Raw genomic sequence first — 18,848 nt, forward strand, 5'->3', positions numbered from 1 at the left:
CTTTGCCCCTCCCTCTCAAACCCCACTGGGGTGACCTACAATGAAGGACCACCAGTGGGGTGCCCTTCAAATTCTGCCTTGCCTTCAACTCAAAGAGTCCAATGGGGTAGCTGAATAGGAAGGACACAGCTATTTATGTCATGTGGATGAGTTGGAAGTCAACAACAAAATGAGTTACCAACTACTTCTATTGAGATGAAGGACCACCAGATCTCACTATCTTCCTGGCTACTATGGCCTTAAGACCCATGGGAACTCTAATCTGACCTGCTGGTGTACCCTAAGGAATCCTGACTTGTGTCTTCCACTTTGCTAAAGCCTCAAGACTTAGGGATCTTTCTATCCATCCACCATAGAGGTGTACTCTTTTTATATGTTATTTTCCCCTCATTATTGAAAGTAGGGACTGTTATACTATTTCTATTCCAGTGCTTAATACAGGGAACAGCACATAGTAAGTAATAAATAAATGTTTTTTCAATTATCTGTTCATTTATTCATCGTAGAAATATAAAAGTAGCGCAGGAAGGGACCTGAGAGGCATACAAGGCCCAGAGAGGTTACATGACTTACCCAAGGCCACACAAATAGCAAGTGTCAGAAGCAGGAATTGATCTCAGATCTTCTCTCTCAAGGGCTGTGTTCTTTCCATTGCTCAACATGGTCTCATTTTAAAAAAATTAGCCTGGCAATCACTTCATATTTAAAACAAATGTCTCTACCCTTTCTGTCTTGCCTTTCCCACTTCACCTCCTCCCCCAGAATCCCCTCCTGTCCTGCCTCAATTCTTGTCAGTAATATAAGTCATCACTGTTGGCACATGGTACAAGATGACTCAGTTGTACAAAGGGGCCACAGGGCTACACAGGTGGCATTCAGGCCCACAGGGGGCTTACCAGTAAATGTGTTCAGGCACTTCCCCATGTAAACAAGATGAGAGATAAGAGACTGCTGGGGATAAAGCTTGCCACCATAATGGGAAAAAAAGAGCTGTCAGAGGAGATATGACCTCAGAGGAGACAAAGGGAATGTTATCAAGGTAGACCAGACATAGGAAGTCTATGCTGACATACCCACTACAACAGAATTATTTTACTAAGTGTCTAGATGATTACCCAACCCTTCCCCATGCCAGTAATAAAGAAAAGCACCATGTAAGACTGTGCCAGAGCATCGGCCTTCCTGGTCCTGACACAGCAAATGTAAGCTCCATCACTGTCCCTTATTTCAACCTTTTGGATTTGGCAGCACTTGCCAGAAACTGTGCTCTGTGGACATGGCCTTCAGTGACCCAGAATCATGTCAAGGCTAAGATGAAGTATTAGAATAACACTTTAAGTAAAATTTCCACTGCCACAAAAATGTGATTTATTAAGAGGCAGAGAAACTACAGAGCTGGCCTCCAATTCAAGAAAACGTAGGGTCATGTCCTGCCTCTGATATATACAGGAAATCCTGGGCAAGTCTCTAAAACAGCAAGTTGCAGAATGGTGCCATTCTGCATTGGTAGGGGGAGGTTCTTCCCATGAAGGTCCCACAGAAACAGTGGGGGTCAAAACAAATTATCACTCTTTTATCATAGTCATTAATACTGACTCGTTGGTACTGAGGGCAGAATCAAAGAAGTCTATGGCACTCTCTATGGCTTCTCAAATACTATTCATTATCTCTTTATTGCCTATAAAACAAGGTCCAAACTCCTTTCCCTGGTACCAGTACCTAACTTCCAGCTTCATTTCTCAAAGAACTTTATCCTTCATTTAAACATGTATCCCACTTTACTTTGCGTCATATTCTTTCTCCTTAGTACACCTTCCACCAAACCATCCTGACCTGGAAAACGTACCTATCCTTTAAGGCCAAGATCAAATATTTTCCATGAATCCCTCCAGCAAGACGTGACCTCCCAAACTTCAGTGAGCCCTGTTGAATAACTTGGTTCTATAGATTTCTACACTTTGGGAAATTGCTTTATAGATCATCTATTCTGACACCTCCCCCCCTTTCTTTTACTGTTGCTGCTGTTCCGTCATGTCCAGTTCTTTGTGACCCCATTTGTTTCTTGGTTTGTTTGGGTTTTTTTGGCAAAGATACTGGCAAAGCTCATTTTACAGATGAGGAAACTGAGGCAAACAGGATTAAGTGACTTGTGCAGTAAGCTAGCCACTATCTAGTAAATATCTGAGGCCAGATTTGAACTCCACACCTGGCATTCTGTTCACTGTACTACCGAGTTGGCACCCTCTTTTTTGTAGCTAAGATCAGGTGGCTCGTTCTAGGTCACACAGGTAATAATGACAGAGCTAGAAAGCAATCTCTGGCATTTTCTCCAAGTACAGCACACTATACAGCCTCCTCTGTACCTACATTATTTGTGTATGCCTTTTCTTTCCCATTAGACCAAAGGTTCATGTGGTCCATGGATCAGGTCTCATACAGCTACATCCTTCAAAGAGCTCAACAGGGCCTTACAGTATTCTGTGATGCTCAATAAATGTTTATTAAATGAATGTCTTTAAAAAACAACAATTACTTGGGCTAGAAATAGTCACAAGCTTTGTAAAAATACATTCACGGCTACTTACATCATCACTATATTCTTTTTATATCACTTTCCCTCTTTTCCTCACACTGTTCTATATGCTAGGCTACATTCAGATGCCTAACGATATTCTTGCTGGTATTACCCTTACATAGACTACATTCAAGCCTCCTGCTGTTACCAAGAAATGCATTAAGGCAAGTCACGTGCCTTTTCTCATGTCAACAAATGATGGCTCAATTAGGCAGATAAGTATCTACAGCCCTTTGCAGATCTCTCTTCTGAGCAGTATAAAAAAATCACCCTGGATGGAATTAAGGCCAAGGAAAGGAACACTTTCAATTCTCTAAATATTCAGCTATTAAATGTTTCTGAACAAAAATAATGTAAAAATGGGAGTTTCAACATATGCACTCTAAAACTCAGTTCATGCAGAAATATATTAATTAAATTAGGCAATCAGATTCTTGGTGTATTACTTCCTCTACAACACTCACTGCAACCTATATGAGTATGATACATTCCAAATTTTATCAGTAATGCTGTAAGTCTACGTAAAATTCTTATTTGATGTTCAAGCTTTTACTGGAACTCATAGAATGAAATGAACTACGAGAAGATAAACATGATCAGAGCTCACACAGTAAGGCTTTCCCTGAAGGTCATTTCTCTCCATATCACATCCACCTGAACATTATTGTGGGTGCTTCTTAAAGCTCGAAATGAGGCCCCCTCTTCTTACTCTCTTTCCTCTGCTTTTCTCCCTTGAGAAGTTTAGTTTCCCTCTTTAGTTTTCACAGGCTGAATTATTTTCACTGTGCCATTAACCCCCAGATCTTTATCTCCAACCCTGGACTCTCACCAGAGTTTCAGTCCTTCATCACCCACTGCCTATGGGTCATGTAAACTCAGCATAACCAAAGGAAAACTCGTTCTTTTTTTGTCTCATACACACTGCCTTCTTACAAAGGCACTACCACCTATCAGTGTTCCAAGGGTCACTGACACTATCGTGGATTCCTCCTTCTCCCTCACCCCATGCATACATTGAGTTGCCAAGTCTTGACAATTCTACCTTCCCATCTCTTGCATCCTTCTCTTTATTCACACAGCCACTACCATCATTTCAGCCTTTGTAACCATTCACCTAGATTACTGCAATAGTGTCCTAACTGGTGTTGCTGCCTCAAGTCTCTCCCTACTCCAGTCTACCCTATTCACTTCTGTCAAAGTGATTTTCCTTGAGCAGAGATCTGACCATATAACTGCCACTTCAATAAACTCAGTAGTTACCAATTTTCTCTAAGATTAAATAAAAACTCCTCTGTTTAGCTTTTCAAGCTCTTTGAAGTCTGACCCCAATCTGTCTTTCAGCTTGATTGGAGATTACTTCCTATCCCACACTCTGAGATTCAGACACTATCCTCTATCTCAGTTACTTTCCCCGGGTCACAGAGGCAATTTCTGGAATGAACTCCCTCTCTCATTCATTGTCATTCCTTTCTTCCCTAAGGGCACAACTCAAGCATACCTCCTAGAAGAGGTCTTTCCTGGTGCTCCCAGGTGCTGGTGCCCTTCCTCCCAAACTTCTTTTTATTTAAGTATTTTACACTAATTTGCATTTACTATCTTTATATTTATTTAGTGTATGTATGTATGTATGTACTTCTTGTCTCATTAGAATGTAAGGTCCTTGTGAGAAGGAACTGTTTCATTTTTTTCTCTTTGTATGCCTAATGCCTGGATCACAGTAGGCACCTAATAAATGCCTGTTGATTATTGATTATGTATCAGCTTTAATTAATGGAGGCATAGGAATAAAGGATGGAGAATGGAAAAAAAAAAGAAGTCTCTGAGAATCCCTAATATATGTCACAAAGTTTGTACATTATAGCTTATTGATTTTTCTATGCAATCTTAAAATAAGGAAGAAGTGTGTTGCAGAAAAAAATATTCTGGACTTTGAATAAGAGGGTCCAGGCTGAAATTCTAGCTATGATCCTAGCTGTGTGACCTCATGTCTATGAAACTCAGATCTGTCCTTTGTAAAATGAGAATAATAACTGCAATATCTCTTGCAGTGGAATTCCAGGATTACTGTGAAGAAAGTACTTCCCAAACCTGAGAAATATTATTATAAATGTGAATTATTATCATATGATTTTATCAATACAGGGAATTCTAATGTGAAAAAATTCTCCATTTAGAGAGGAGCTCAATCTTAGGAAGCTGCCCAGTATACTGACTTGTTAAGGAGCCTCCCTAGTATCACACAACTGTGATGGTGACAGCTAGGAAATAGAGTAGGTAAAGCATTGGAGGGGCACTCTGACCTCAGCTGAAATCTCTCTCTTTCTTTAAATTTAATGGTCCCATGACCTCACATCTTTATTTTTTAAATGTACTCTGCTCTTTTTAAAAAAAGATATTTTATTTTTCCCTAATTACATGTTTAAACAATTTTGTAAAACTTTTTTTTGAGGGGCCGCTAAGTGGTGCAGTGAATTAAAGCACTGGCCCTGGAGTCAGGAGGCCCTGAGTTCAAATCCATCCTCAGACACTTGATACTTATTGGCTGTGTGACCTTGAGCAAGTCACTTAACCCTGACTGCCTTACCTACCCCCTCAAAACAAAACAAAAAACTTTGAGTTTTGACTTCCAAATTCTAACCAACCCTCATTCCCCTCCCTGAGACAGTAAGCCATCCGATATAGTTTATATATGTGCAATCATGTAAAACATTTCCATGTTAGTTGTTCTATAAAAGAAGACAGGAAGGAAGGAAGAAAGGAGGGAAGGAGAGAGGGAGGGAAGGAAATAAGGAAATGAGGGAGAGAAAAATAGTATGTGTAAGTCTGTATTCAGACAGTACCAGTTCTTTCTCTGGAGGCAGATAGCATTTTTCGTCATGAGTCCTCTGGGATTGTCTTGGATCATTACATTGCTGAGAATAGCTAAGCCATTCACAATTCTTCATTGTAGGATATTGCTGTTACTGTGCACAGTGTTTCCTGATCCTGCTCAATTCACTTTGTATCAGTTGATGTAAGCCTTTCCAGATTTTTCTGAAATTATCCTCTTATCATTGCTTATAGCACAATAATATTCCACCATAATATAGCCACCACAATAACAGCTGCTATAAATGTTTTTGCACAAACAGGTCCTTTTCCCTTTTTTTTTTTTTTGGATGTCTTTGAGATACAAACCTAGCAGTGGTATTGCTGGAGCAAAGGGTAGGCACAGATTTTTATAGCCCTTTGGTCATAGTTCCAAATTGCTCTCCAGAATGGTTTGATGAGTTCACAACTCTACCAATGTGCACTAGTGTCTCAGCTTTCCCACATCCCCTCCAATATTTATCATTTTTCTTTTCTGTCATGTTAGCCACTCTGATAGGTATAGGGTGTTACCTCAGAGTTGCTTTAATTTGCATTTCTCTGATCAATAGTGATTTAGAGCATTTTTTCATATGACTATAGATAGCTTAAATTTATTCATCTGAAAACTGTCTGTTCATATCCGTTGACCATTGATCATTTATCAGTTGGGGAATGACCTATATTTTTACAAATTTGACTCAGTTCTTTATCCTCACCTCAAATCTTGCCACAAATGCTTAGTGTCTGTATGACCCTTGACAAGTCACTCAACCTCTCTCACTCTCAGTTTTCTCATGTATAAAGTGGGGAAAATAACAGCAGCTACTTCCCTAGCCCAATTTGTTCCAGACTTCAAAATCAAGTCTGTGCTGCTGTTTCATCTGGGGACTTCCCTCTTGCCTCAGGCCTCTTCATCTTAGAGTAGCCTAATACAAGGTCCATCCACCCCCTTCACCCATTTGATGACTTTCTCTTGGGGTCTCCATTATGTGGAAGGGTCCACACCCCATTCATCCCCCTTGAGACCCTCTCCTGATCTGCACTTCAAAGCCATGTTCCTTTGCTGGATGCCTTCATCTCCTCAAGACCCTAACCCCAACCCCCACTCCCAAATCGGGCCTTTTCAGGTTCCTTTTGTATGATTTCTCTGAATAGTTAACCTCCCAGAGAGCTGGGAAAGTCTTCCTCGTTCCCCCCCTCACCCCTCTCCTGTCCCCCACCATTTCATTTATATCTAGCACAGTGTCTGGCACAGAGTAAGAGTATAATAAATAAATTTAGTCTCCCTTTTGTCCTCCCTTCCTTCCTTCTGTACCTCCCAGACTTTCTTTCATTATAAGGATAAAAAGAGATAATGCATATAAAGTGCTTTACAAAATGTAAAGCAATATATAAAAGCTATGAGTGTTATTGTTACGTCAGAAGAAACTTGATTTTTCTAATAATAAGTCTGAATGGCGATCTAATATGGCATTCTCTCTTGATCTCCATGTTGGACATGATGGTAAATGCCTGTAGAAGAGGCTACCAGGGAGGCTGAGGCTAGAGACTGCTTGAGCTCAGTTGTGAGCTGTAGTGGGTTAAGCCATTTGGGTATCCAAAATAAATTTGGCATTAATATAGTTAGTCTCTAGGAGGCAGGGAGCTTCCAGTTTTGCCTACTGGGTAGAAAACTGGTAAGGATCAGAAATGGTCAAAGCTCCCATATGCTCATCTGAATCGTATTGGTCCACGAGTGGTATCTATACATTCAATCTGGATAAGATGGGATGGCCCAATTTTTAGAAAGGCAGATAGACAGATGAATAAATGAATGAATGAATCTCCAAAAGCTAGGCTACCCAGTTTGTCAGCCTACAGCAAAATACAAGTGACAAATTAAAAGAATAGCAGTTGTCAAAGGTAGGCATACTGACAGCTGATAAAAAGGAAAAAGATAGGAGCACTGTAGGAAGCAAACATAAGAACTGAAAAATATGACAACGGATTACTCTATTTCTATAACACTCTCCTTAGCTCACAACACTGTGAGAGGCCTATGGGACAGATGTCTGGGGCAATTTAACATAAAAGCAAATAGCTATATGTACTTCAGTGAAACTACTAACTCATGCTTGTAATTATGATCCTGTGCCATCGAAAATGATTATTATGTTCAATAGACTTGGGAAATACGAGAAAATATATAATATTGTTTAGAAAGGTTTTCATTTTGTAAAATTAAAGTTTTGGTACTTAAAAGGGAGGTGAGGAACAAATGTTATCTAGAAAACTCATTCCTTCAGAAAAACCACTCTTTATAAATCTAAGCTATCGACAGCCATGAAAAAAATGCTCAAAATCACTGATATTTAGAGGAATGCAAATTAAAACAACTCTCACAAACCTCTCATATCTACCAGATTGACAAAATTGGGGAAAAACAAGGAAAATGACAAATGCTACAAAGGTCAAGGGAAAACAGGTCTATTAATGCACCGATGTGGAGATGCGAACCAGTTGTACCATTTTGCAATGCAATTTGGAACCATGCCACAAAAAGCTATTAAACTATGCATACTCCTAGGCATCACTGTGCAGATGTAGCATCTATTTAGGGATACCACTATTAGGTCTGTACCATCAAAGAAAACAGGAAAGGACCCACATGAACTATATGTGGCTTCTTACGTCCAGGTCTGGATCCTATGTTCACAAATATGCAAGTATGATCTATGCAGGGGCTAAGAGAAAAGTGATTTGGGGGTGAGGGGAACAGTAGGACTGAGGGAACTGGGAACACCTCTTTTAAGAGGGTGTGGCTTACCCTGTGATTCAAAAGAAGCCAGGATGTTTCTTATAGAAACATCAAAGATAGCCTTTACCATCAGTGGGATTCAATTCATCCAATAAACCAACAGCCCAAGTTTCTTCAGGTATTGCTCTCAAAATAATGTTTTTTCTTTAGATTAGGTATGTTTTTTTTCTACTTTCAACAAAGGCCTTTTTTTTTTTTTAAAAAAAGCTCAAAATCCATCCACTTTACATCCCTTGCCTAGGACTACACTCTTAAGTTTGAAAACACATTAATTATTTATAAATACTACACAAATGAGTTCTGAGAATTTTTTGGCATAGTGAAACAAATGCTACATTTGGAGTCAGAGAACCTGGGAAGAACCAGTTCTGCCACTAATAGTGTGACCTCATCTTTAAAATAGTTACAATAATATTACCTACCTCATGTTCTTGAAAGAATCAAATGAGATAATATATATACAAAGTGCTTTGAGAACCTTAAACCACTCCTAGCAGCAAGTCATTTTATCTCTTTCTGGGCTCAGTTTCCTCATCTATAAAATGAGAGGGTTGGACTAAATGTCCTCTAAGTTTCTCCCACTTCTAAAATCCAGGAATCCATTTCTTTGAACCCCTAACTGTGAGAGCCAGACCAACATAAATGGAGGGTGGGTAGATTTGCTTTGCTTGCATCTAAAGTTTAGAGAAATTTGGTCCACTGAACCCTAAATTCGAAACGATTTCCTATACTGATACATGTAGGTCAATAAAACAACCCACTTTTATTAAATGGCAAGACACAAAAACAGGTATGAAAGTATCCCTGCCCTCAAGGTGATTCTACTCTATTCCATTATTACATAGGCTAAACAAATGAGAAGAGATTAAATTTCTTTCTTTCTTTCCTCCTTTCTTTCTTTTCAAAGAAATAGCATTTACTGAGCTAACACAGTAGGAAAGGTGGCTGCAAAACATTCTCCCCATAAACTAGGAGTGGGTGCTCTCACAAACACAGGGATCACAGGAAGAGTGGGCACAAACTCAGGACAGTGGTAATGGGCTACATGTGGCCAATGCAACTCACACAATTATAGTACTGCTGGGCCTGGAAGTGCTACTTTCCCCCAGGGAACCCTTATAAATCTCCCCTTGGGCACAGCATCTTTGATGGCTAGGCTGTTCAGTTGAGAAGAATCTAAATTTCTTCACAAGGGATATCAATTAAAATGACAGAAGACATGGCACAAAGAAATGAAACCAATTCCATAAGTAATATAGAAATCAGTCATATGAATTTATAATCATGCTTTCTTCAGAACATAAGTATACCTCCAAATTATCAGAAATTAATCATTTACCAATACCATAATTCTAAGATACTCCATTTTGCTCTTTTCTTTTGTCATTTGCCAATGTCTCCTTAGAAGTCATCAAGGTTCATATATGAGTAACAAAGATTTTCACCTTCTTCAGAGATAGATGCCTGTAGCTCTTAGCCTTGGCAGGCCTTTTAAAAGTTAAGACACTTTATAATGTTTAGCACAGTGCCTGACATATAGTAAGTGCTATACAAATTTTAGTTATCTTTATTATCACTACTAATATCAGAATAAATGAAACATAAGCCTAAGGAAAGCTCACACCTAAAAAGCAATGTAGAACTGAAAGAATGTGATCATCCTAGACTACAGACAAGAGAATTATGTTCCTTTCTGTGGTCCTGCACAATTTCACCAAGTCCTCTAACCATTCTATGGCTTTTTATTGGGAGACAAGGTCTGCCATAAAACCACTTTGTGATACTCAGAAGCCAGAAGAGTAGTTGTCTCCTTATTAGCTTAACAGGCCACTAAGGAATACGTCGGCTCAGGGCTCTTGGTCTTTTTGCCCTCAGCTTATACCTACCTATGCCCTCACTTCCAATTCCCAGGCTAACTCTATAGCACTGGGGGAGGGGTAGAGGGAAAGGCACAGGGAAAAGAATAAAGAACTTTGCTAAGTAAAGTCTTGAAAATGTATAAACTACTTTTCAGCACCTAGTAGCTCTAGACTTGAATATAATATCTGATGAAGTATCTGGACTGCGATAGGAGAGACAGACAATATTATATACATATTTTTAAAATCTGTAGTCTGATAGTTTTATATCTCTGAATAACAGAAATGTAGATTTTTAAAACACTTCATTAAAGTGAAATGAAATGAATAAAACAGACCCCAGATCCATAATGCCAGGTCATGAACAAAATGCATGTGTAATTTTAGGTAGATCATATATTATATGGGTCTAATACCAGAACTTGCAAGCGATTATAACACAATTCAGGCACAATTTCTGTTACATTAGCTCTACCTAGAGTCAGATCATATCAAACCTTACAGGTTTTTAAACGTGTCCACCAGAGTTTCTTCATCTATAAAGGAAGGTGAATGGAACAGATAACCTCTGAGTTCCTTTCCAGCTCTAAATCATTGATCACCATGACTCAAGATGAAATGCCCTCTAATGTGGTCAGTTACTGTTAAGCACAGAAGAACACTTTGTGGGAATTCTAAAGGTCTTTTCACCAGCCTTGCTTACATTGTCTTCATTTGCAAAATGACAACCTAAGCCTTTTCTTGACTTCCACAAACACCAGCAGTTGCTGTTGTCTCTTTTCTGTTTTTAATAAAAAGGTCCCCCCAAAGGAATCCTCTGGCTTTTGCCCAAGTAAAGGCCCGAGAATGAACCTTCAAATGTTTAGAGTCATCATGTACTAGAGGAATGTCCAAACACACAAATACATTATAGCAACAATGAACCAGAAAACAGTTTTGAGATTGATTACACTCTGCTGAGTCAATTATTAGATTATCTTGTTCCAGGAAATGTGGCATGATAGGAGTACTGCTTCACAAGCTGTAAGACTTCTTCCTCAGAAGGCTAACTTAGAAAGCTAACAAGAGGAAAGCAATAAATATCTTCAGGTTGTTTCTTTCAACTTTCTTACCAAAATGATCAGGGTATGAAGGCTTCCATTTTAATTGACATTTAAATAGTATGCTAAATCCGCACAGATTTTACTTGCAATCTGAGAATCATGTCCCCAAAGGCAATGTCATCTGGGGGAGGTGGATAAGAACATGGCCTCTGCTGGAAGGCAGTGCTGTCTGGGGAGGATTGAAAATCTGCAGCTTCTTCCCACGGCTGGGAGTGTGGGGACTGACAATTATTCATAACCAGTTTCTTTTACTATCTTGTTCACATTTTAGAGCTGAAACAGGTAGCCAAGACAGAAATCTGAACTGATTTAAAGCTAATGGAGGTTCTTCACTCTGCTTCCCCTTCTCTTCAAAATGCAATTAAGACCATTACATCACTGAAAATAACATGCTGGGGCTATCACAGGAGGTATCTGCCAAATGCAAAAACTTACAGAGGTCCTCACTGTAATAATGATGCTTTATCATTTTAATTACAAACAAAAACGAAAAACAAGAAACCCCAAACCACACTCCCTAAAGTGTACCAATTGGGGTGGTCTAAATTAACAGTATCTTGGTAGCCCAAGGGTAGCAAAAGTAGACTGAGCCACCAAATTTCATCATAGTTCTAGCAGCTGTCTTCATGCCTGGAGGAAGCTGAGTATTTAACAAAGCAGACAGCTTGGCACTGGCATCTGATTAGCAGTGTGTGTATTGTCGGATAGGATATGCTGGGCTCTTTTGTTTCACTGTTTGATTAGAAATCTGGAGAGCAGTGGCATCATGTAACTATATAATTCGGGCTTCTCCGTGAGGTAAATGGTTTGTGATGCTCCCCCACTGCTATGGAAGATATGAATGTGCTTCATTGAACCTTGAAAGATTTAGGTATTAAAACTGTTTGTCTACCCATTTATCTCTGATAATGTATGACCTGAAAGACCATAGATTTTTTTTTAACATATTAGCAGACTTGAAAGATGTCTATTTAACAAGAAACTCTGTTTCTCAGAGATTTTTTAACTTAACTTTTAAACTTTCAACTAAATCTGTCTGAACATTTGGGGCGTGGGGGGAGGAAGAAAGGAGTAGGCTCACAGGGACAAGGAAGAGATATTTATTTTGGTTTGCATAAGTGGAAAACTCTATCCAAAATGTTAACAGTTCAAACAAAGATTCAGACTCTTTAGATTTCAATCACCTTATCTGAAAATCCTGTGGGGGAGCTGCCCTGCCTTGTACTACACTGCAGCCCTGAATCAGGTACTCTGTACTTTGAAATACCAAAAATAAAGGGAGACGGTAGAAGGTGTCCTGTGTTTTCACCCACAAATTTGAAAATCTATCAATTCTGGGTGCTTATTGATAGAGTCCGAATCAGTGGACTCCATGCAAACAATCTACTTCAATAGAAGTACATTCTTTTACTCTATCAAATCCATAGGAGGTAATCAGACTGGATGTTTTATTCAACAGGGTTGAAGAAAATTGTTCCACAATAGGTTAATTCAAAATGGCAGCATAGAAAATGCATCTGTCAGTGGGGATCAAATTACAGGGCAAGCTTCTCTCAATGCTTAGAAAAACAAGTCTGCAGTTCTACTGATTATGTGCCTGTGTGTGTTTAAAGGGGTGGGAAAGGAGCTAAATATCGGAGCTAACCTCCAATTAAAGTCAATCATAAAAACAGCCAATTTAATGAGTGCGGATTTCTTTGGGTAATTATAACACCAACCACTTTTTTCTCTTTTAAATCTGTAATTCTGCCTTCTTGTTATTGCCTGCTTTGTCATTAATCGCCTCAGGACCCTGATTCCCTAGCAACAGACTGCCACCACACATTTGGCTCGGGTTCAACATTTTCTTTGTGAGAAATGGAACTGCTGCTGCCGCCTGGGCTGCTATAGCTCGACTGGCTGTGCAAGGGTTCTAATAATGTATTCTTCTGAAAAATCACATGATCCGTAGAGCTGGGACTGCGCTCCATTAATTACTGTGCTGAGGAAGGTTATCTACCATCTAAGGGCTAGAGAATGGAGGGGGCAGAAAAGGAAGAGGAGGGGAGGGGTCCCTTCCATCAATAATTGGTAGGCCAACAGTTACAAATAAATATTTTATTCTCAGGTTGACAGGTTTCTACTTAAATTTGTTTGGGAAAGAGAAGGGCACTACTTCCCAAATGTTGTTTTATGAATCCTATCTACACAAGGTAGCCCCAAAGATTCCAAAGAATTGGTTGCTACTGATCACCACTGAAAGTAAATTAACTCACGTTATCTGACAGCTGTTTTTTCCTCACTTAGGGCAAAAGTGATTAAAACAGCTGTATATGTAAATACATTGTGAGATGGCAGAATAAGGTTTGATTCTATATATCTTCACAACATGAATATGACACAATAAGGTGGGAAATAGGATCTAATTCAATACATTGACTCAAATATTTAGATAAATGCCTTATAACAAAAACATTTAATAAAGCAAGATTTGTGATTATCATTTATTTAAGAAGTGAATCATGGGATTAGAAATGTACTTGGTGTTGTTACTGAGATTCTCAAATGCATCTCAAGCTCAACATGTCTAAAACAGAACTCATTACCTTTCCCCTCCAGCCCTACCCTCTTCCCAAAACAGGCACCATCAACTTTTCAGTCACCCAAGCTTACAACCTGATGAGTCATCCTCCATCACCTCACATATCTGTGAGGGTATTCCTCTCCTAGACTATTTCTTCTGCAAAGGCAAAACAGGCCATCTTTTGCCTCAATTCTTACCTAGCCTTTAACTACTGAATGGGTATTGCCTCAGACAAACTGCGACCTGGGAAAGACCTTTAGGTCTCCCACTGCATCCAGAGCCATTGCCCCTTGTCCTGACCTATGTCTTGCCACTCAACACTGAGGCCTTTGGAGGAAAGAGTGAAGCTGATGATTTTGTACAGCTGTTTTACTTAAATCCAATTCACTTGCAAGTCAAGGTATTAGCCTGCTGATGTCACTGGTCCTCTCCAAGAACGAAGATCCACTACCACCCACAATACCACCACCACCACCATCTAGTCCAAGGGAAGATCTGATTGCTTCTATCTTCACAACAGCTTTCCTTATCTCCCTATCACTTCATTCAGACAGCTAGCAGCCTAGTTCAGGCCTTCACCTCTCCTGCCAAGAATGCTGCAATAGCCGTGTCCCTGGTCTCCTCGTTTCAAGTTTCTCCCACTCTGGACTCCTACAGCACATGCATGACCAGGCCACCCCAGTACTCAATAAATTCCAGTGGCTTCCTGTTAACCTCCATGATAAAATATAAGCCACCCGTTTGGCATTAAAAATCCTTCACATTATAGCCACTGACTACCTTTCCAGGCTTCACCTGTGGAGACTATTACTGGTGTACTTGCTCTAACTTGCACATGACATTCTATCTCTTGTCCCTGTTCATTTGTACCGGCTTCCCCTAGGCTTGGAATGTCCTCCCTCCTTATCTTTGTCTCTTAGGTTCTCTGTTTTTCTTTAAAACTTAGTTCAAATGCCACCTTTTCCAAGAGACTTTTCCTAATTGTTCCCCTTACCCCCCACTTAGTGTCCTTTTAGAGATTACCTTCTGACTAATCTCTGTTTTTACATATACACATGTGTGTGTACACGTGTGTATGTATGTACTGTTTGCACCTAGTTAATTTTCACATTTATCTCTCCCATTAAAAATGTGATCTCCTTAAGGACAGGGATTGTTTTTACCTTTCTTTTTTTTATTAATTAACTTTATTTATTTTCAGTGTTCTACAATAACTACCTTGTAACTTAGATTATTATTTTCCCTTCCCTCCCCTCTCCCTCCCCGAGATGGCATACAATTTTGTATAGGTTCTACTGTTTTTACCTTTCTTTGTAAGCCCAGTGTTAAGCACAGTGCCTGCCACATAGTAAACACTTAATAAATGCTTGTGGACTGACTGATATGCCGTAGAAATATAACCCTCGACATCAACGGTAGTTATATGGGAATTAACATGACATGTCAGAAATGGATGGCTGGTGCCGTTTCAGCTCTCAAAAGTATGGCTTTACAAGAGTGGCAGGTTTGGGGGCTGCTGTCAGGACATGATAATTTAAAATACCCCAGACTGCACTGAGTGTGATGGAGGCATCTACGTAACCCATAGTAGTTAGTGGACATTTCCATTCCTGTCAATCTCCATATACTCTTGCTACTTTTCTACAAAACATAGTGCCATGCCAGCTCATTGGAGTATATAACTATGTTGTATGCTTTAAAATTTAACAATTACAAGGGAAATATTATAATAAAAGTGATTTCATGACTCATTCATCTGAGTAGGATACTTAACAAAAGGCCCTTATTTATAGTCATTTTGTTTAAAAATTAGCAATAAAGAGTAAAAACCAAAACTCCCAAAACCCCACCATGAATTATATTCTGGACCTGATTTTTATTTAAATGATATTGTTTCCATTATGTGGTGCAATCATGTTGAGGTTATATAATCCATCTACGTATCCACTATCCCACTCCAAAATATTTCTGATTAGATACCTATTCTCAGACACTAAGCTTCTCTTATGGTAGAATGATTGCATTAGGTTTTTTGTCTGTTTTGTTTTTTTTAAAGCCAGGTAACTCAGGATCGAGCAATGAAGATAAAATCTGAATGCATATTATATGTATTCTTTAAGTGATTCCAGCAGCTCAAGAAAGCTCATCCTCTCTTCTTTCCACCCAAATTATGTCAGTCAGTTGTTGAATTCATCTGCTCTGAACGTTGGCTCACAAGAACTACATCTTACAGATGAGAGCATATGATAATACACTCAGTGATATGTGTGTAAAGGACTACTTTTACACTATTCAAGATGCTGAGTCTACTTTTGAATAATTTTGCTCCTCACAATACCAAGTATAGCCATTCTCCAATTGGGGAATTAAAGATATTTTTGCTGTTTTGAAGTTTATGAGGAAACAGGGCTTAGACCCAACCTCACTTTCAACCATCCTGCCCTTGTCAGGAGCTCCTCTGGCATCCTTGTTGTTGGAATCATTTTTTTATGGGTCACCCTTCTCTGAGAAATGACGAAAGAGTGCATGTCTTTGCTTTTATCAATTTCCCATTTTTTAGTTTCAACAGTTTGCTGAAACATAACAGGTTGAAATTTTTAGAACTATGTTGATTAATTTTAATCTATATCTCTTGCTCATATATAAATTTCAACATTTACTCTCTCCAGCTAATGATTCTGATTGCTTCCAGACAGATGATTCTCAACTTCCAAGACAATAACCAATTCTGTCGATGCTGCGAGGACATAATAAACTTGATTTTTTATGACTTTGTTGGTGTCTACCATATGTAATACCTGCTAATTCTCTCTGTGCAGAAAATATTCATGATATAGAAGCTCAAGTCACTAATGTTCTCTTAGTTTCAAATTTTATTTTTTTCAAGAATTTTTTGGGGGGCCCTCTGAAAGTCAGAGAAGTCATCTAGTATCAATGTACTTCTTCTGAAAGATCTTGTGGCTACCAGTCTGTTGATGTTCATCATGATCACAGGAAGAGAAAGTGACCAACCATTCAGTGAAATGATGATTTCAGGCTCAAGATAGAACCAATTCTAGTAACTCCTTTATTTGCTTCTCCGAGGTGAATTTCTATATCCAATTAATTGTCAAGTCTTGTCAGTTTGACCTGTGCATCACCTGTCTCTGTCCCCTTCCCTCCACTTGCATGGTAAACTGTTGCAACAGACTCCTACTTAGCCTCCTACCTCCAACTCCTTCCGTTCTCTAATCCATATCCATTGCAGATACTAAACTGGTACTTCTAAGATACATTTTTTACCATAATACTCAACCTGTTCAAGAAGCTTCAGGGACTCTATACTACCTGTGGGATAAAATGCAAATTGTGCTATATGGCATTTAAAGTCCTGCATCAGCTTCAGCTTTTCTCCCAAGCTTGGTGCCAGGATCCGCTACTTCAATTGCATCCCAGAAACAACATGGTGAAGGTCGGAGTCAACAGATTTGGCCGTATTGGGTGCCTGGTGACCAGGGCTGCATTCACCTCAGGTGGAGTAGACATTGTGGCCATCAACAACCCCTTCATTGACCTCAACTACATGGTTCATGTTTCAATATGACTTCACCAATGGCAAGTTCAAGGGCACTGTCAAGGCTGAGAATGGGAAGCTGGTGATCAATGGAAAAGCCATTACCATCTTCCAAGAGAGGGATCCCACCAATATCAAATGGGGAGATGCTGGAGCCAAGTATGTTGTAGAGTCCACTGGAGTCTTTACCACCATGGAAAAGGCTGGGGCTCACTTGAAGAGTGTGGAAAAAAGAGGGTCATCATCTCTGCCCCTTCTGCTGATGCCCCAACATTTGTGACAGGAGTGAACCATGAGAAATATGATAATTCCCTTAAGATTGTCAGTAATGCTTCCTGCACTACCAACTGCTTGGCCCTCTTGGCCAAGGTCATTCATGACAACTTTGGCATGGTGGAAGGACTCATGGCTACAGTCCATGTCATTACTGCTACCCAGAAGACAGTAGATGGCCCCTCTGGTAACCTGTGGTGTGATGGACGTGGTGCTGCCCAAAACATCATCCCTGCTTCCACTGGTGCTCCTAAGGCTGTAGGTAAGGTCATATCTGAGCTGAATGGGAAGCTCACAGGCATGGCCTTCTGTGTTCCTACTCCCAGCGTATCTGTTGTGGATCTGATCTGACGCCTGGAGAAACCTGACAAATATGATGATATCAAGAAAGTGGTGAAGCAGGCATCAGAGGGACCCTTGAAGGGCATCTTGGGCTACACAGAGGACCAGGTTGTATCCTGTGACTTTAACAGCAACACCCACTCTTCTACCTTTGATGCTGGCACTGGTATTGCCCTCAAGGACCACTTTGTCAAGCTCATTTCTTGGTATGACAATGAGTATGGTTACAGCAACCATGTAGTAGACCTCATGATCTACATGGCTTCCAAGGAGTAAAGTGGAAAGCTATGGATCTTCATCCCCAGTCAAAAAAAGGAATTCCACCACTTGGGAGCCTACATTCCTAACTTATGTTCCTGTACTGGGGATACCATGTACTATTTACATACTTGTCCCAATACACTCCTGTAGTAGGGGGGAGAAGCCTAGAGTCCTGTATTGTGTACCATTAATAAAGTCACCACATTCAGTGAAAAAAAAAAATAAAGTCCTGCATTATCTGGAGTCATCTCTTTCTAGATTCACTTCTCATTATTCTGCTTCACACAATCTATGTTCAAGCCAAAATAGGCTACTTTACACATTCAATCTTCAGTCCCTGTAACATAGTCACTACCATTTCCAAACCATACTCCCAAAGAGCATGGCCTGGAGAAGCTAAAACACATAGATTTGGAACTCCTGCCCTGGGGCCCTCTTGTCCTTCTTATTAAGAACCTATTAGATCTAGCTGTACCCATACCCCTGATATACTATGTACCTATTCTCCCCTAACCCCCTTCTGCCTATTGCTTTAAGAACACTAATCAAATTAACATTATCACTGTTTCTAAAAAGGGAAGCTCGGTCAATTACAATATGGCTCCATTCATCATTCCAGTGATTTCCCAGGCACCTTTCTCCCCTAACTTCATTTCCCATAAGCTTCCCTCT

The 18,848-nt window shown here is 39.7% G+C and overlaps 1 protein-coding gene and 1 pseudogene across 11 annotated transcripts in view; one reads left to right on the plus strand and one right to left on the minus strand.

The window, feature by feature from the left end:
* The window catches only part of ADK (adenosine kinase), a 634,537-nt gene that overhangs the window by 257,903 nt on the left and 357,786 nt on the right, over positions 1 to 18,848 (minus strand). The window lies entirely within an intron of this gene.
* On the plus strand, positions 17,180 to 18,191 carry LOC140517155 (glyceraldehyde-3-phosphate dehydrogenase-like; annotated as a pseudogene).

This window comes from Notamacropus eugenii, chromosome 1 (genome assembly GCF_028372415.1).
Source record: "Notamacropus eugenii isolate mMacEug1 chromosome 1, mMacEug1.pri_v2, whole genome shotgun sequence".
In the NCBI taxonomy this organism is placed as follows: Eukaryota; Metazoa; Chordata; class Mammalia; order Diprotodontia; family Macropodidae; genus Notamacropus; species Notamacropus eugenii.